We start from the raw sequence: 20731 nt of genomic DNA, 5'->3' as shown, positions 1-20731 counted from the left end.
TTCATTTCTGAGTCTGTTGTCTGGGAATCTAATCCATAATATTTGGTGCCAAAACAAGTTCAAAGAAGACGATCTTAAAGATGATTTTAGAAATGATTCGTACTCCTTCTTGCAGAGCCTGAGTACTGATAGTGAAAGAATTGCCAAGGCCAGCAGTTCAAGATCCTGCACTTTCAGGTATGGAAGGCAGGGGGAACAACAGTTCAATTGTTATAATTTTCAGTGCTGGAGTAAAGGGATGGGCTAATACTGGGAGAGAATGCATTCGTAGGTGACATTCTTCTGAATTTTATAGGGTTAGATGAAAAAATATGCACTATAAATTTGAATGGCAGTTGGTAGAAGCAAGCAGCGCTTTGGAAAAAAAATAATGAAAATCTAAGGATGATGATCCAATAATGAAAGTTGCAGTGTAGTATAAAGGTTAGAATTGTTTCTTGGCAGAAGTTCAAATGTTCTTCATATCTTGCAGAGTGCCAAAATGCTAGATCTTTAGATTTCTGTACATTTCTAATCTGACTGTGAATTTCTATTTATAATTGTCTATTGAGTTTATGAGTGATATTGAATTTAATCTCTGATTAACTAGGTAAAAGAATACCTTAATATTATCTCTTCTTCTTTTACTCATAGCTTTCCATTTATCAATCTCTTCATTTTCTGAGAAATAAATTTTAGCTTTTCAATATAGAGTTTTTTAACCTGTCTTTCCTTAAGTTTATTTCTACATATTTTACTTTTGAACATTATTGCTTTTAGAATTAGTCTTACCTTATTTTCAATTATTTGTCATATACATAAATATATGCACACATCTATACTTTCAATTCATTTTTGGATACTAATTTATTAAACTCACTTTTGGTTCTAATTATTTTATTGTTAATTCCTTAGGATTCTCTACAAAAATCATGTCTTCTACTAATGAAGTATAGTTTATTTTCTGCTCTGTAATAGGCATGCCATTTATTTTATATTCTTACTTTTCTGTCGATAATCCTCAAAATAATGTTGAAAAGAAGTTGTGATTGTGGATATCCTTGCTTTCTTCTTTTTTTTTCTTAGTGGAAACATTCACATTTTTATCATTATGTGGGCTGTTTGTCAAACTTTTTAAGTAGACATGTTTTACTAAGGAAAGGATTTCTTTTTTATCTCTATTTTCCTTTTTCCTTTTTTTTTTTTTTTTGGTCCTAGGAATTGAATCTATCACCTTCACACTGAACTTCATTCACAGCCATGTTTCTATTTTGTTTTATCTTATTTTTTATTTTATTTTGAGACAGTGTCTCCCTAAATTGCTGAATTTCCCAGGCTGACATCAAACTTTCCATCCCACTGCCTCAGCCTCCCAGAGTACAGGGACTATAGACATGTGCCACTGTGCCCAACTGCAAATAGTTTTTTTAATAAATATCTGTGAATTGATATTGAAATTGTTCATTGCATTTCCTGAACATATGGAAGAGGTGTCAGAATAGATTACCAAAATGTCCACAAAGTGGCTGAGGTGTTACACAGCTGTTCTGATTTTCTTTGAATGTCAGCAACACTTGGGAGGCACTTGGATTAGCAACAAATGGTGTGGACCTGGACCGTGGGGCTCTGAGACTCTTGCGGGATTTCGATGACAGCTGAAGACAACATGTGACTCTCTCAGTCAACTGCTTCATGGCTGAGACCCAATTCCTGACATTTGGCTCATGGGTTTTTAAATCATATTATTTCTCCACTTTACTTAATTGCTGTGATTAATTTGGTTAATGGTTTCTAAAGGTTTAGTACAGAAAGGGCATGGTGGAAGGGCCTGTGTCAGAGGGAAGCTGCTCAGCCCAAGCAGCCAGGAGATAGAGTGACTCGTGCCTCCCTCAGTTACCCAAATCTTCAGACCAGGACCTCACAAAGGTGCACTCAGCTGCTGAACTCCCCAGTGGGTGAATCCACCTGGGAGAAGCCAGGTCGGTGAGCGCTTGAGGCTCTAGGGAGCCACCTGGATCTAAGCCATGGTGACCACCATGGGTAGATTGCCTTTCATCAACCCAATGTAGAAAGACAGATTCTGGGTAAACCAAGGACACGGTGACAGTCCCACAGCTCCATCATTACATGAAGGGTGGACCTGGTTTTTGTGCTTCTGTCTCACCTTTGCCTTCCTGCTTTGGGGGACAGAAATCAATCACCAACCATTATATTTGAGTTCAAGTTATCTGCAGCGTCCGCATAGGATGTCTCTCAGAAGCCCAAACACAACGAAGTGACACCAAAAAATGATTCTGATGGCTGTTTTCTAACTTTATGTCAAGTGAAATTAAAATGTAAAGCTATATATGTGTGTATAAATTTATATATTTCACATGTCCACCCTTTACTGTAGGTAAAAATACTGACAGTTTATATAAATTCTATAAAACATTGTAAAATGTACTTATATAATGTTTTATAATTGAACTTGTGTCTTTATAGCAAAAAAGATTTAGCAACTAAAATTGTATATAATGCTGAAAACAATATGCAAACAATACGATATTGTTTACAGCATGGGAAAATGAATATTCCAGGACTATATCAATTAATCAATACTATCTTATTTTTACTGTATGCCGCACTATTGCTTTATCTTTTCTACTTATTTTTGTCGCATATAGAATGAAGTGCAATGTAAAATAAATGTGGATAAATAATTACATGTACTGACAATAAGGATAATTTAATCTCATGTCCATCTGAATTGGAACCTGGAAGTATAAATCTTACCTTTTCCTTTACACAGATCATCAAAGTGTTTTATGTCATTTAAATACATTTTTGTTAATATTTAGTGTTAGTTTAAAAATATTTCATGTATCTTTATAGTCTCTAATTAATTGGCTTATTGATTAATAAGTTATAAATATAAAAGGCAACCATTTAAAAAGCACCAAAGATAAGGTATTATTTTAAGGAATTACTGGGACAAAGTCTACATGAAAAGAACAAAAAACAATAAACTAGAAATAAACTAGCAATATAAGGATGTTTGATGTCTGTGCTCCTCTGGGCTTGTATTTCATGGATGCTAGTGGAGGAGAGAGAAGAAAGTGGAAGCAAGACTAAGCCCAAACTGGAAAAGACAAGGGAACCCCACAATTCACAATGTTGAATACACTGAAATTTACTCTCCAGGAAACGTTGAAATGTGACTAGACTCCTTTTCACCCAGAAGACCACAATATCTACCCTAGCACTGAGTTGAGGAAGAGAAAGATAATCAACTCATTTCTGACAATTTTTGGTCAGAAGGCAGCCCTAACACAGAGTTTGCAGCTAAAGGTGAAACTCCTGCATCCTGTATCTTCCCCCCAAAATATTTCACACTGTGGATTTCGCTTAAATTTGGCTGGGACTGATAGATTCTTTAATGCTGTGGAAGAACCAAACAAAATTTATTCTGAGGGACAAATGCAATAAACATCATGATAGAATTAAAAAATTTTTTTCTAATAATTTTCCAAGGAAAATGAGCAACTCACAATACAAAATTAAAAAGCAACACAAGAAAATGTGCTAATGAAGTCAGAAAAAAAATTTTAAAAAGAAAATAAGACATATGATCAAGAGCCATCAGAAATATTGACAGCTTTAAAAATATATTACATAATATAATTTCAGATCCAGAAAATAAAAGGAATTTCAATATTTGAAAAATTAGGAATAAATATAAATTAGGAATAAATATAAATATAAAATTTCTGTCTAGGTGACATTATATATAGCCTCTCTTTATATATGTGTATATATATATATATTATTTATATGCATAAACAGGAAGACATAATAATAGGCAGTAAAGTTCAGAATTTAATGAATTGAAAATTGGTAAGCTGAGAGTATATATTAAGAAACTTAAAATGCAGCACAATGAAATAAAGAGACTTTATGGAAGAGGTGTAATAAGATACCATACTGGAAAGTTCTATTCCCTGGCTAATCAATTTTCATGAAAGAATGCTAAAGAGATAAGACAATTATGTGCGAACAATCATGAGTTAGGGGGTGATGAATCATGAAAATGATTTTTTTTTGTTTTAAACATAAAATATCCTGCAAGACGAACGAGGGGAAAGAGGTAGAGGTTTTGTTAGAATAAATATAATTGCTATGGTAAATGAAAGATCTCAAACAGTGTAAACTCTAGCTGAATGAATAGTCATGTATGATCTTAAGTAAAGAAGTCAATACAATGACAGTTGATTCTGAACATATTGGTAGAACTTGAGTTTTTCTCAGAATATGTTAAGCTAATGAATTTGCGTTCATTTTGTAAATTTTAAAGACTGATTCAGTTTGTACTCTAGTAATCTTTAGCCGACTTCAGAAATTAGAACTGCATCTAATGTGTTTATACATAATTGTGATAATGCATATACTATAGGCTTATTTCTAATATTCATAAAACACAGAGGCAAATTATTATACTTTGTCTACTTGCCTATTTATTCATAACAAGGATATACCAAGGCTTGAATCATAATTCTTCCAATGTTTCTAAGCCATAGTTATATTGTTCCACTGATAAAGTCATACAATAAAAAACGTTTAATATAAGATCTAGTTATTTTCAGAGATGCAGTCAACAAAATTTCAGGTTGTGTCGGAAAAGCAACCAATCTAAAACATATTTTGTTAGTATTTTCTCAGGATGTGCAAATTGTAGAGTTTTCAGAAAGTTTGTACAATAAATTGCACTAGTTAATTTATGTAGCAATCAGTTTTGGCATCTAGACTGTAAAGAGATGAGCTGGCAAAATTTTCACCAACTGAAAAGATACTAAGGCTTAGAGGACTTCAAAGGAGAAGCTATTACTAGTAAGAATTTACAGAGTGACTCTGACTACAGTCAGTTTATCTGTCCATTAGGCTGTTTGTACTGGAAGATTCTCTATGACAGGATTTATAATTTGTAAAAAAGAAAACATTTAAAAATAATATATTTTATTCACCTCTTTCTTTTTTCTCTTTTTAATAATACAAAAATTTCAGAGACAAATAATGCATTCTAGAAGAATAGAACTATGATAAAAATATTCTCAAAAGATTTATTCATTGCTTCCCTGTAAAAAATATACATGCATACATATATGTAACTTAGAAAATTTATAGTTAGAGCTAGGGATGTAGTTCAGTGGCTCCACTCCTGCCTGGCAAACACAGGATCCTGAGTTCATTCCCTGGTACCAAAAATAATGTATAGTTAAATTAAGATTTAAATGTTTGTTTTGAAATTTAAAAGCATTATACTTCTAACACATGCAAGCTTCCAGAGATTTAAGGCAAAAACCCCTAAAGTTTCATTATATAGATTTTTAATGTTTTGTTTTGCTTTCCCATTAAAATCATTTTATGCTTAAAATTACATACCCCGGTGATAATTGTGTGTTTTGGTTAGCTAGTAAGATGATTGATAGTTTATAAGAAAGTGTATTACTATACTGGCTATAGACTAAAGATTCCTCTTATATGGAAAGGGTATGTGTTTAAATGATGCATATCTAAGATACATAGGAAAACGGCTTCTCATATTTGTTAATTTTTTTTTCTGGCTTTCTATTTTGCTTCTTGTACAAAAGTGAATATTTACATGTGACATATATTTATATATATCTTCTTTTTATATATTTATAAAAAACATACAGTATGCTTTTCATATCATACTTTCTTTAACATAAGTCAGAAAAAGAAAAATTGAAAATATACTCATAAAACGAAAACAAATCATAACGAAAGATTCATTTAAAATACTCTAAATGATTCCATGCAAAAGTAGTGACTGTGAGACAGGTTGAAAAAATAAGACGTAAGTGCAGGACCTGAGTTTGATCCCCAGTACCAAAAAAAACCCCCCAAAAAAACCAAAGACAAAAAAAATAAGTAACTATGATAGCTTATAAGTAAATTGACAAAAATACAACATCATACTAATCCTAATCATAAAAAAGCTGGAGTAAACATATTATTAAAATAGACATAAGAAAAGAAAACATTAAAAATTAGGGAGAATAATTATAATAATAGATGACAATTATTCAAACAGACATAATCATTCTAAAGATACATCGCTTAAAAATAGTGGTTCAGATTAAGCAAAGAAAAACTGACGGAACTAAAAGAACAAATGATTATTACAGGTTAGGAAGCTCATTATCCCTCTTTGAAAAATTGAAAAGCCAAAAAATCAGTACATGTATAAAATATACAACTGATATTATTAACTCATTTATTGATATTTAAATACAGCCAATATTTATATCATTCATAATAGTAAATGAATTCATTCACCAAAAAGAGAAAAAGTACAGAGAGAAAGAAGAAACACTAAGGCATGAAAGAAATATAATATTTAAAGAAATTGAAAAATGTATAAAGTGTGGTCTCTTATTATAATACATTTAAATTAGACACCAATGACAAAATCAGTTGTCAAAAGTCTATACCTCTAAATTAAACTGCTCACTTGTAAGGAAACCATATATCAAAGAAGACAATGAACACAAAATTTACTTTGAAATGAGTTATGCTGAAGTCAATATAAATGAGACCTCATAGATTTAAAGGTTTATGATAGAAAACAGTAAATATATAAGAGCAGTAACTTATGATTTCAATATAAGAACCTAGAAAACAAAGACCAAGTAAAACTCAAATTAGGAAGAAAGAAATAAGTACTAAAAGAAACACAATCAGTGAGCCAGGCATGGTGATACACACCTATAATTCCCAAATTCTGAGGTAGGAGGATCCCATGTTTGAGCCTTGCCTGGGCAGTTTAGCAATTTAGTGAGATATTGTCTCCAAATTAAAAAACATAGCAAAAAATAAAAGGGCTAGGGAGGGGATGTAGCTCAGTGTAAAGGCCTCAATGAGATTGTCAGGATAGGGAGGGAGAGGAGGAGGAAAGGAAGGAAGGGAGGGAGAAAGAAATGGAGGGAGGGAGAGAGGGAGGCAGGGAAAGAAAGCCAAGGAAATCTTTTAAATGTAAGAAACGAAAACTCAGGCAAAGTTCAAAGTTCAATTCAAATTAAGAAATATATAATAAAATAACAGAAACAAATGAAATTGAAAAACACAAAGAAAACTAAGAAAATTAATAGCTAATCTTTTGAAATAATTGAGTAGTTGGACAGATTTGTTGCCATACTGATTCAAAAAAAGAGAGGGGAAGAGGCATCTTGCAGCCCCACCCCCACCCTACGCCCTCAAAGCTGCGGCGACCATCCAGGTGAGACCAGGCAAGCAGCTTGGGGTTCCTGCCACCCTCCCGGGCCACGCCCATGGCACGGTGAGGTCCGCTCCAACGCTCAGACCCCCCCCACCCCCCCACCCCGTGCACCACCTACCTTCTGACTTTTCTGCTACCTGGTCCCACACTACAGAGGCACAGGAGATTATAAAGGCCCTTGTCATGATCGCCACAAGATAGAGTAGAAGTTAGTAACAGAAAGAGGGCTTCTCAGGCTCCTGGAAGAAAACTGAAGCTCAGCAAAAAAGAGAACCTCTACAATAAAGGCACATCAGACCACTGTACTTGGCCTGCTGCTGGCTTGCTGAGACTCATTGACTTGTATATGCACAGGGATTCCTATGTTGCCTACTGTGACAGCAGAGACATACCCTGAAGGAGGTCCATAATTTCTATTGCTATTTGCAAAAAAGAAAAAAAGGTTTTTTTCTTATTTTTAATTCTTAATTTTTAGGGTTTTCTACTCTTTTTTCTACTCTTCAAAGTTTTACTTTTCTTTCTTTTCTCTTTTCTTTCTCTCTGTCTCATTCTCTCACTGTCCCACATTGCCCTTTATCTCCCCATTTGTTCCTTTCTGCACTGAATTCGGATTTCTCCCTTACTGTTCTTTTCTTCTCTTTTCCTTCTCTTATCATTAGGTTTAAAGGAAAGTAAATTTGGTATCTAGCCTCCCTGTTGCTGGTAGGTGGTTCTATTCACATTTTTGTTCTTTCATTCTGACATTTTCTCTTGCTTTTAACAAATTCTTAGAGTTTGTGTGATCTTTCTGTGTCTTCTGGCCTCACTGCTAATCTTACCTGTTCTTTCTACCTGTCCCTCCCTCCCCAACTCTTTTTAGCTCCACACCTCGAAGGGGAAAGATGCTATATTGAAGAGTTTATTCATTATAAACTTACATTGGGTTGGTCCTTGGTTTTAATTTAACTCATATAGTTAAAAGTGATAGATTAATAAGTACCACAAATTGTCATTTTCTAAGCTGCATTTGATGCTATGGTATTGCTGACAATATCATTTGGGCTAACATGTTGTGATTGATCTAATTAGTTTTCCTTCCTGGTATAAGAAAAATATAATAGCTTCAGAGTCATTAGAGTCTTAAAACCCAAACACAAGCCATATCTAGAACACATCTGAAAAGCAATCATTCCACAAGGGTTTTAAACACAAGTAACAAAGATACCTACATTAAGCAATCTTGAAATATCAACCCAGGAATTAAATCAAGGACAGTACCAAAAACAAAAATGAGAAGACACTTAAGCAAGGCACAAATACAGGCTTCCATGCCACAAAAAGGAAATTCTGGGGGAAATGAGATGGAAAACTCTGATAAGCAACCACTTGGACACCCTGAACTGATAGCACAGGAAGTAGCAAAGCAGATGCATGAGGCTCTAGAAAATTTCAAAACATAAATAATCTCCCAGATAAATATGGACATGGTAAGCAGAGTGAAAGACCTGACTAGAAGCTCTAGAGCAGAAACAGATAAGAAAATAGATGAGATCAGAAACATGCTGGAAGCCATGAATGCCCAGCATGAGAAAGAAATGGAAACCATGTTCACCCAACATAAGAAAGAAATGGAATCCATGAAACAGATTCAAACAGATACTCAGGAGATTAAAAACTCCATTGAAAGCATGCAGAGCAGACTAAGAGAATCTGAAGACAGAATATCAGACATAGAAGACAGGTTTGCAGTTAAGGACCACGAAAATAGAGATTTCTTAAAGATAGTAAGGGACCATGAGAAATCAATCCACTAGCTGCTAGATGATGCAAAGAAGGATAACATAAGATTCATAGGAATCCATGAAAAAACAGGAGAAAGTACAACAGACATAAAAAAAACTGTTCACAGAAATAACAGTAAATAACATCCCAGACAGAGGTAGAGAATTGGACATATAGATAAGTGAGGCATATAGAACTCCATCCAGCCATGACCAAAAAAAATCTACACCTAGACATATAATAGTCAAGATCCCAGAAACCCAACAGAAGAACAAAATTCTACAGGCAGTTAAGAGAAAAGAAACAAATCACCTACAAAGGAAAGCCCATCAGAATCATGGCAGATTTCTCAACACAAACCCTCAAATCAAGGAGAGCCTGGAGTGAAGTATTTCAAGCCCTAAAAGAAAAAAACTTCCAACCTAGACTGTTGTATCTGGCAAAATTATCTTTCAAAATCGATGGGGAAATTAGATACTTCCATGACAAAGAACACCTGAGAAATTTCAGGAACACCAAATCAGCACTCCAAACAATTTTATGCAATATCCTAGAAAATGACAATGAAGGTCACAACTCCATGAGACCCAGCAGAGAGAAGGCACCACACAAGGTAAGACACTAAAGTAAAAGGGGGTAAAATAAGAAAAGAGCCAACAACAGTAAAACATCATGAGAAGGATGAGTCAATATCTGTCAATTATAACTATCAATGTTAATGGCCTCAATTCACCAATCAAAAGAAATAGACTGGCAGAATGGATTAAGAAACAAAACCCAGCAATATGCTGTATACAAGAAGCACACCTAACTCAAAAGGAAATCCATAGACTGAAAGTAAAAGGATGGAAAACAGTTCTTCACGCAACAGGAACCCAGAAAAAAGCAGGCATAGCAATCTTATTTGCAGACAAAGTAGATTTCAAACCAAAACTAATTAAGAGAGACAAAGATGTTCACTACATTCTTGTGAAGGGAACAATCCAAGAGGAAGAGATGACAATCCTAAAGATATATGCACCAAATACAAATGCCCCCAACTATACAAAGCAAATATTAATGGTCATGAAAAACCAAATAAGCACCATACAATTGTAGTGGGGGACCTCAACACCCCTCTATCACAAATAGACAGATCAACTAAGAAAAAAATTAACAATGAAATTCTAGAACTAAATGAAGCTATTGAACAAATGAACTTAATAGATGTTTACAGCGTGTTCCACCCCACAAAATCAGAATACACATTCTTTTCAGCTGCACAAGGGTCCTTCTCCAAAATAGATCACATGATAGCTCATAGGACATATCTAAGTAAATGTAAAAGAATTGAAGTTATCCCCTGTATATTATCAGACCATAGTGCAATACAATTGGAGATCAATAACATAAGAAACCACAAAACACCCACAAACACATGGAAATTGAACAACACCCTCCTGAACAACCAATGGGTCACAGAGGAAATTAAAGAAGAAATTAGACAGTTTCTACAAGCAAATGAAAATGCCAGTACAACAAACAGGAATCTGTGGGACACAATGAAAGACATTCTACATGGGAAATTCATAGCAGTGAATGCCCATATTAGGACAACAGAGAGAACTCAATTAAATAACTTAATGCAGAACCTCAAGCTCCTGGAAAAAGAAGAGCATAACAAACCCAAAGCTCATACAAGAAAGGAAATTATAAAGATCTGAGCAGAAATCGATGCAATGGAGACAAGAGAATGATACAAAAAAATAAAAATCAATGAATCAAAGAATTGGTTTTTTGAAAGAATAAATAAAATTGATAGACCTTTAGCCAACCTTATCAAAAAAAGGAAAGAAAAGGCTCAACTACATGCAAATAAGAATGAAAAAGGCGAAGCCATAACAAATCCAGCAGAAATCCAGAGAATAGTCAATACCTACTTTGAGTACCTGTACTCTAATAAAATGGAAAACAGAAGAAATGGACAGATTCCTAGATACATATGAATTACCAAAGTTAAATGAAGAAGATATAGAAATTCTAAACACCCCAATTACAATGAGTGAAATTGAAAATGTAATAAAAAATTTACCAACAAAGAAAAGCCCAGGTCCTGATGGCTTCACAGCTGAATTCTACAAGATATGTGAAGAAGAACTATGGCCATTACTCTTTAACCTCATCAAGGAAATTGAAAGGGAGGCAAGATTTCCCACTTCATTCTTGGAAGCAAGTGTTACTTTGATCCCAAAACCAGGGAAAGACCCAACCCAAAAAGAGAACTACAGACCAATCTCTCTAATGAAAATAGATGCAAAAATCCTCAACAAGATACTGGCAAACAGAATACAGAGGGTCATCAACAAGATCATACACCCTGACCAAGTAGGATTTATCCCAGGGATGCAAGGATGGTTCAACATCCATAAATCAATAAATGTAATACACTATATTAACAGAGTCAAGGACAAAAACCACATGATCATCTCAATAGATGCAGAAAAAGCATTTGACAAAATCCAACACCCATTCATGATAAAAACGCTACAGAAAATTGGAATAGAAGGTCTTTATCTCCACCTGATTGAGGCTATTTATGAAAAATCAACAGCCAACATCATACTAAATGGTCAAAAACTGAAAACTTTCACACTAAAATCAGGAACAAGACAAGGATGCCCACTATCACCACTCCTGTTCAATATTGTTCTGGAAACATTAGCCATAGCAATTAGACAAGAGAAAGAAATAAAAGGAATAAAAATAGGAAAGGAAGAAGTGAAACTGTCATTATTTGCTGATGGTATGATACTTTACATAGAAGACCCAAAAAACTCGGTCAAAAGTCTTCTAGGCCTAATTGACAGATTCAGTAGAGTAGCTGGATACAAGGTTAACACTCAAAAAACAATAGCCTTTTTATATGCAAATAGTAGACACATTGAGAGAGAAATTCGTTAAATAATTCCTTTTACAATAGCATCTAAAAAAATGAAATATCTAGGAATCAACCTAACAAAGGAAGCAAAAGACCCCTACATTGAAAATTACAGCACTCAGAAGAAGGAGATTGAAAAGGATATAAGAAAATGGAAAGATATCCCTTGTTCCTGGGTAGGAAGAACCAATATAGTGAAAATGGCCATACTTCCAAAACTACTACATAGATTCAATGCAATGCCAATTGAAATTCCAACAATATACTTCACAGAACTAGAGAAAACAATCCAAAAATTCATTTGGAAACAGAAGAAATCTAGAATAGCAAAAGCAATTCTTAGCAACAGGGACATGGCTGGGGGCATCAAAATCCCCGACTTAAAACTATACTACAAAGCTACTGTGATAAAAACAGCATGGTACTCACAAAGAAACAGCCCCGAAGATCAGTGGAATAGATTAGAAGATGCAGAAACAACTCCAGACATACTCAGTCACCTTGTCTTTGACAAAGGAGCCAACCACCCTCATTGGAGGAAAGATAGCCTATTTAATAAATGGTGGTGGATAAACTGGATTTCAACCTGTAAGAAATTAAAAATAGACCCACACCTATCACCATGCACTAAACTAAGATAGAAGTGGATTAAACATCTAAATATTAAGTCAGACACACTAAACTTGCTGGAAGATAAGTTAGGTAGAACTCTCGATGACATTGGCATAGGAAATGACTTTATGAACAAATCTTCAGTAGCACGGGAGCTAGCACAAAGAATCACCAACTGGGATCTCATCTTATTAAAAAGCCTCTGCACTGCAAAAGAAACTGCCAACAGAGCTAAGAGACAACCTACGATGTGGGAAGAAATATTTAGCAGCTGTAGCTCAGAAAAAGGTCTACTATCAAGAATATATAAAGAACTGAAAGAAATCAGACCTCCCAAATTCAAAGACCCAATTCAAAAATGGGCATCCGAAATGAACAGACATTTCTCAGACAAAGAAGTGAAAACAGCAAATAAACATATGAAAAAATGTTCAACATCACTGGTCATTTGAGAGATGCAGATGAAAACAACACTGAGATTCCACCTCACCCCACAAAGAATGGCTGCTATCAATAAATCAACCAATAACAAATGCTGGTAGGGGTGTGGAGAGAAAGGAACCCTTCTCGATTGTTGGTGGGCATGTAGACTGGTGCAACCACTGTGGAAATCAGTATGGCGATACCTCAAAGAACTAGGACTAGAGGCCCCATTTGACCCAGCTATTCCCCTACTGGGAATCTTCCCCCCAAAATTAAAAGAATCATACCACAGCGATATATGTGCACCTATGTTTATAGCGGCACGGTTTGTAATAGCTAAAGCTTGGAAACAGCCCAAATGCCCATCGACTGGAAACTGGATAAAGAAGATGTGAAGATGTGGTTTTTTTATGAAATGGAGTACTACTCAGCCATAAGGACCCAAGTTTGATCCCCGTTACCAAAAAAAAAAAAAAAAAAAAAAAAAAAGAATGAGAAACTAGAGACATTTATAGCTAAATGGATGCATATTGAGGCCATACTCTTAAGTGAAATAAGTAGGACACACATGTGTAAATACCAAATAGTTTCTCTAGTGTGAGAAACTGAGAGTGTAATTAGGACTTAAAGGATTAATAACTAACAATTGATACTTTGAAACAGGAAAAGGTCCAAAGGGGTAGGGGTGGTGGGAGGAGATGGAGAAAGAATGGAAAGGAAAAATTATGGGAAAAGAAAAAAAAGTGGAAACAAAGTATGTAAATATTGAAGAGTGGAGGGGTGAAGGGCGCACAGGTAATGGGGAAAAAATAAGAACCAAGATACATGGTGTATAGGTACAAGCACACAATGATACATGTAAATGTATTGTATACCTAAAATGTACCAATAAAAGAATTTAAGCAAAAAAAAAAAAAAAAGAGAGGGGGAAAATATGTTACAAATATTAGAAACAGAGGTAAGAATTCTCTATAGATCCCATGGACAAATGATAAAGAATTATCTGGGAATTAGTTTATAACAGAACATATGAAAACTTCATTAACAAAGCAAATTCCTGGAAAGAATACATTGATATATTAGAACAAAATGAAATGGAAGACATAAATTTTAAAAACTTCCCAACTGATTTTGTGAAGTCAGCATTAGTCTGAAACTAAAAATAGACTGATATTGTGAGAAGAAAATCAAACCACAGAACTGTATTACTTATGAAATAAAAGTTTCTAAGAAAATATTACAATAAAGGACCTAGTAATACATAGAAGGATAGTACAAAATGATTAAAGTTGAGTGGTCTCAAAAAGGCAGTATTTGTATACCAATTGAAAATTAATCATAGTAATTGATTGTGGTAACACTATAGTGGAGAAATAATATGATTTAGTTTATTTGGAAGTGACTACTTATACATCAGTATTTTACTTTCCTGTCTAATCAAGAACTAATTTTGTTTTTAATCCTCTTTGGTTTTAGAATTGGTAATAAAGTTTTTATCTTATCAACTTTTGTCTTCTGAGATTTGGTAGATAAATATTGTAATTTGCTAAAATATATGTTAAGATTTAATTACAAAAGAATATTCCAGTATTTCATTTAAACACATTAATTATTTAATCATTGTCAACAATGATTGAATATTACAGCCTATTGTCAATTTAGATACATTTCTGTATTTTAGGCACATTTGAGAATACTTTTAGTTTTTGAGGTGACATTCTTTTTTTTTTTGTATTAAATTCCTTTATTGGTACATTGTAGGTATACAACACAATTAACATTTCTCATTGGGAATTGTACCTTTACATAATGCATCTTGGTTCTTATTTTTTCCCCATTCCTAGCCCTCCCTTCACGCCCTCCACCCTTCCCTATTTACAAAGACTTTATTTCCATTTTTTCCATTTCTCATCATTTTGCCTTTCCTTTCTTTTCTTTCCCCTGCCCATCCCACTACCCCTACCCCTTTGGACCTTTTCTTCCTATTTTACATTATCGATTATTCATTCTAATCATTGGTACATTTTAGGTATACAATATAATGACATTCATCATTGGAAATTTGCACCTTTACATATTCTCTCTTGGTTCTTATTTTTCACCCTTGCCCAGCCCTCCCTTCAACCTCTCCATTCCTCCCTATTTACAAAGATTTTTTTCCTATTTTTCCATTTTTCTCATATTAATCCCATTCCCTTCTGTCCTTCCCCTATCCCTCCCACTTCCTTCCCCTTTGCCCTTTTTCTTCCTATTTCACATTACCTATTATACATTTAGTCCTTATTTACACTTTCATGACAGTGCCAGCCGTCACTAGTCGAACAGTACCTGAGAGGAGGGGAGAGGATGAAAGAAAAACACAACCTCTGAGGAAAAGAAAAAGGAGAGAGAGGTGGAGGAGAGACCCCTCTTCCCACTTTATTGCCCTTTATATACCTTTTCCACAACCCCCAACCCCTCCTCTGTACATAATTCGGCGACTAATTATTTTCCAGGGAAAAGGTCAAATGTATCTTTACAACTCCGGGAATAACGTTCCCTTGCACTGCGGACATTTGAACTCTTTCTATTTAACCATTCTCCTTACAAGTAACCATCCTTGTTTTTGTGCCAGCTGCATATCCAGGATTCATTATGTTCTCAAGAGACTCAGAGGTCTCTCAAGGTTATTTCAACCTTTCGCTCTCCACACTTTCAGTTTCTCACACCAGAAAAACTATTCGGTATTTACACATGTGTGTCCTATTTATTTCACTTAAGAGTATCTCCTCAATGTGCATCCACTTAGCTATAAATGCCTCTAATTTCTCATTTTTTACGGCTGAGTAGTAGTCTATTTTATAAAAAAAACCCCACATTTTCTTTATCCAGTCTCCAGTTGATGGGCATTTGGGCTGTTTCCAAGTTTTAGCCATTGGAAACTGCGCTGCTATGAACATTGGCGCACATATATCACTGTGGTATGATGCTTTTAATGGCCGGGAGTGGTGGGAGGGATGGTGGCCTGGAAGCCCCTTCCTCTGGGCCAGGAGGAGCGGGACGGAAGGTGGCCCAGAAGCCCTTTCCTCTGGGCTGGGAGCAGCGGAGGGATGGTGACCGGGAAGCCCCGTCCTCTGGACCAGGAGCAGTGGGACGAAGGCTCAGAAGCCCCTACCTGTGGGCCGGGAACAGCAGAACTCAGTACCTTGGTCTGGTGGTCTGGTGTCCTCTGCGTCTTTGTAGTGTGGAACCAGGTGGCTGCCTGTCTGCAGCGGGGTGATTCGGTGTCTTCCGTGCGATTCAGGACCTCGGTAGGGCATGCATAGACCTGCCTGTCTGCAGCGGGCTGATTTGGCATGTTCTCTGCAACTCAGGACCTCGGTAGGGCGTGGACAGACCTGCTTGTCTGCTGCAGGGTGATTTGGCGTCTTCTGAGTGACTCAGAACCTCGGTAGGGCGTGCACAGACCTGCCTGTCTGCAGCGGGCTGATTCGGCATGTTTTCTGCGACTCAGGACCTCGGTAGTGCACGGGCAGACCTGGCTGTCTGCAGTGGGCTGATTCGGCGTGTTCTGTGTGACTGAGGACCTCGGCAGGGCATGGGCAGACCGGCCTGTCTGCACCGGGCTGATTCAGTGTGTTCTCTCTGAGGTGACGTTGTTGAATTCATATATCAAATATAATTTTTAACAAATGATTATGTTCTATTTTCAATATCTCAAACATTATCAACATCTATGCATATTTTGTTTAGTGATTGCCAGATAAAAGAAAATGTCTTAAATTTTATATTTTAAGGAGCCATAGATATCCATTGAATAGATAATTAGAAAAATCAAGATATCATTAAAATTGACAGGGTAAATAAATCTGACCCAAAGAACACATTGAAACTAAAACTGAGATAAAGAAAATATTACTAAATAAAATCATAATGAGCAAGCATGAACATATGGAATCCAATTAATACTCCCCATAAACATATCTTTAGTGGAGAAACTATTATAACTATGTTTTCTTTCTATTTGGCTTATAAAAGCATCATTGCCAGCGAGGAAGCACATGTAGACACACACACACACACATACACACACACAGAAACATCATATATTTTGTGGGTAGAACGAGCAATTTGTATTCTGAATTTGTCTCATTGCTTTTAGTGCTTTAGCTTATTAGCCAAATAAACAACTGCAGCATACTCTCTGGAACAGATGCATTTTACAAACTTAATTTTTGTTATTTGACTCATATTCACGTTGTTTTATGCTCTAATTTTAAAATCACTTTCTTTTCATGTTTCAGTTATTTAAAACTGGCTGTTGATTTCTAATCTTTCTCTTTTTGTGTAGTCTGCAAAATAATCCTAACACCCATGTATAGCTGCACAGATAGTTGGCAATTTACAGATACTCATTTTAAAGGTTTATTCATTAAATTATTCTACTGGTCAGACAATAAACATATTAATTTTATCATTATAAAATGTGTTTTTAGAACCCAGTTACTCAAAATATTGAGTATATATTATTTTCTATTCTATAATTTTGAACCTGAAAATTCTAGATAACCAAGCTTCAGAATTGATTTTATTATAAAAGATCAAATTTTATATATATTATATAACTATCTATATATAACTATATATTACATATTATATAACTATATATCTATACATATTATGTATATCTATTATATAACTATATATCAAATTATATAACTTATAGTGATTGTTTTTTGTGTTTTTTTTTTAGTTTTAACATTCATATCCAGAAAAACTTGCATTTGACTAGCACTTTAATGTTTGCAGAGTACTATCTTTCACATAGTTTATCAGATTCTCACAACAAATCATGTCAAGTCAGCAAATGAAATGTAAACTACTAGTTTACAAATATGTCAATTGATCTGAAGAAATGAAAAGCAAATTTTTCAACATCATTTGTATTTTAAATATTATAATTCCATTTCAAAGGTTATTTTGCTACAGCATTTATTTTATTTTGATTAATGTAGATTAACTATACATTTTAATGGGGTTCATTGTGATATTTCAACACTGACATGCAACACTCATTGATCAAATCAGGGTAATTAGCATTTCCCCCATAATTTCTTTATTTTTGGAGCTTTCGCACTGCTGTCTTCTAGGTCTTCCCAAAATATGTAATAGGTTATTTGGAATTATACTTATGCTAAGTGTAATAAGGAAAATATACTATGTGATAGGTCTCCCACTACCTCAGCAGCTATTATGTATAGTAGCTGCCCTCTTCCTATCATGCCTTGCCCCCTCCCCTGTGTGACGTCACACCAAGATGGTTGCTCCCCACCAAAGAACAAACCCTTCTTCCCAGCATGCCCCTGTTCCCACCTAGAGAGTAACCTAATACTTGCTCACCTCCTACCATCTAGTGACATCACCGGCTCCTCCATTCCCTAGTCACTACCTCATTCAACCCCGCCTCAGCCCCTACAAACCCCACCCCAGTCTCTATAAAAGACTCCACCTGCCCTGGCCATATTGCTTTTGTCTGTCCTTTGTTCAGAGACAGCCCGGCAGATCTATTCCCCTAATAAAGGCTTGTTGTGGCCTGGTCTGGTCTTGGTTTTCGGCCTTTTACCTGACACTATGTCCATGTAATATAAGGTTATTCGGCAGAAAAGAATGAAATCCTGTGATTTCCAGCAAAATGGGAGAAATTAGGGAACACTGTGGTAAGTGAAATAAACTAGGCACAGAAAGACTAAAGACCTCCATGGTTGTTCTCTCATAAAGTTTCAAAATAGAAGTCAATGTAAATGCAGAATACCAATTACAAGAAGTTGGAAAGATGAAGGGAGGGTGGATAAAGACAGGTTGGGAGCATGTGACCTCTTGATGGAGCAGGCATTCCTAGGCTCTGGGCATTCAGTGGTGAATGTGGTATGGACTGACCTAAGGGCAAGGAAATGATGTCCTAGTGAGACAAGTCAGAATTATGCAGTGACACTGAAAAGGCAATTGCAGACCTATATGAGGGTTGAAGGAAAAGGATATTTAAAGTGTCAAAGTAGCTGGAGGGAGCTAAATCATGGGAAGCCAGGGAGATCCCTTTGTAAAGGGTTAACTTTTTAGCTGAACAGGAAATCTCAGAGATTTGGAGCAAAGTGCTGACTTTCTCAAGACCTCTGAAAAGAAAGTGGAGAAGTAACGTGGTAGGGCATGGGCTCAAATGTATAGATCATCAAAACAATAATATTGGCCCTAAAAGCTGTGATTTTTAGTCAGTGTTCACTAAGAAGCTAGAAAATACTCTAGGCAAGGTGATTACCTGATTTACTTTTCAAAGAAAATGTATTGTTGTACAGAGGATGGGTTTCAGCATGGATAAAATTGGAAACAAAGTGTTGACTTCTTGTATTAGTTCAGAAACATGATATGGCAACTTTGGCTGGGGTTAAACACAAATTGAAATGGAGAGATTAACCTGGCATGGAGATATAGCTGATAGTTTTTTTTTTTTTTTTTGGTACCAGGGATCGAACTCAGGTCCTTGAGCTTGCGAGGCAGGTGCTGGAACCACTGAGCTAAATCCCCGGCCCCTAACTGATATTCTATAGGAGGAAATGGAAGTCAGGCAAAGTATACATTTTTTGACTCTTTCAGGTCAGTGGATGCTTGTGCTTATTATTTTTTTTCTATGATAGGACGAATTGCTAAGAAAAGTTTTGAGTTCAGTTTGGAACTGACATTATTTTGAGTGTCTTAAGGCTAATGTTATATAAACTGAGATATCAAATAGGTAGAAGTCTAGAACACAGAGTTCTGAACAAAGTTTAAATTTTGGTAAGTCACTTATAGACACACCCCATTATTACGATGACATAGTGGGATTGGACAGGATGTGGCTGACTACCTAGGGAATAATATCTAGGGAAGTGAGAGTCCATAGAGTGTAAGCCTTGGAGTCCTGCAGTATTTGGAGGACAGACTAAAGGAACTGGTTCAAAAATGGCAGCTACGAAGGAGCAACCTGTGACGGCAGCAGCGTGTCATATTCCAGAAGCTTCCTTATTTTGGCAGAAGGAAAGAAGGTAGTAGAAGAAAACATGTGATTAAATTTATTCGTTTGTATTTTTATGATTTTTGTAGCTATTATCTGCAAATTATTTTTGTAAAATAAATTATCTCTACAAAGCTACTAGGTTGCAAATACAAATGCAATTATTCCAAATTTTTGTCATTCACACATTCATTTATTGAGACAGTATTAAACCATGTGTTGATTGTTGAGTAGATATAATATGGTGATTCACTTTAATAACTCCACAGCCATTTATATATATGTTTATTTACACAACTAATCATTAACAAATAATTACTAGTAAATGCAATGATGAAAAAACACATAAAGAACACTTAATCCTATCTAAACTGAATGTAAACATACAGAAGAAATTGCATGAGTGACATGGATAGTAGCATTCATGTATTCAAAGCGAAAAAAATATTAAGCAGGGTGATTAAATTAATGCACAGCGAAGTTTGTACACAACAGTATATAATATGAAGTGAATTAAAAACTGGAACTTGTAAGGTTTCCAAAGAGGGGTTGACATGGCAAGCAGCTTAGACTTTATCTGATTGTAAATTAAGAGAAATTAAAATGTGAAGTAAGAATTAATTGCTTATATTTCAGACAAGCCAGAGTTCTGATTTCACAAAAGATAAATGGAGAGTGTCTGAAGGCAAAAGCAAGTGGTAAGCACATGCTATTTGCAATAATTTGGGCAATAGAACAT

General features: G+C 35.3%; 1 long non-coding RNA gene across 5 annotated transcripts in view; it reads left to right on the top strand.

Moving 5' to 3' along the window:
• LOC147829995 (uncharacterized) overlaps positions 1-20731 on the top strand; it is a 109334-nt gene that overhangs the window by 58021 nt on the left and 30582 nt on the right. For all 5 annotated transcript variants that reach the window (XR_015447468.1, XR_015447471.1, XR_015447465.1 and 2 more), the window contains 3 exons: positions 116-177; positions 19466-19595; positions 20629-20690. This is a non-coding gene — a long non-coding RNA (uncharacterized LOC147829995). The remainder of the gene's footprint in view (positions 1-115; positions 178-19465; positions 19596-20628; positions 20691-20731) is intronic.

Source organism: Heterocephalus glaber, unplaced genomic scaffold (genome assembly GCF_053883595.1).
Source record: "Heterocephalus glaber isolate CG9 unplaced genomic scaffold, H.glaber_assembly_v1.0 deba00000347, whole genome shotgun sequence".
Lineage (NCBI taxonomy): Eukaryota > Metazoa > Chordata > Mammalia > Rodentia > Bathyergidae > Heterocephalus > Heterocephalus glaber.
This window is presented reverse-complemented; position numbering and strand designations above follow the sequence as displayed.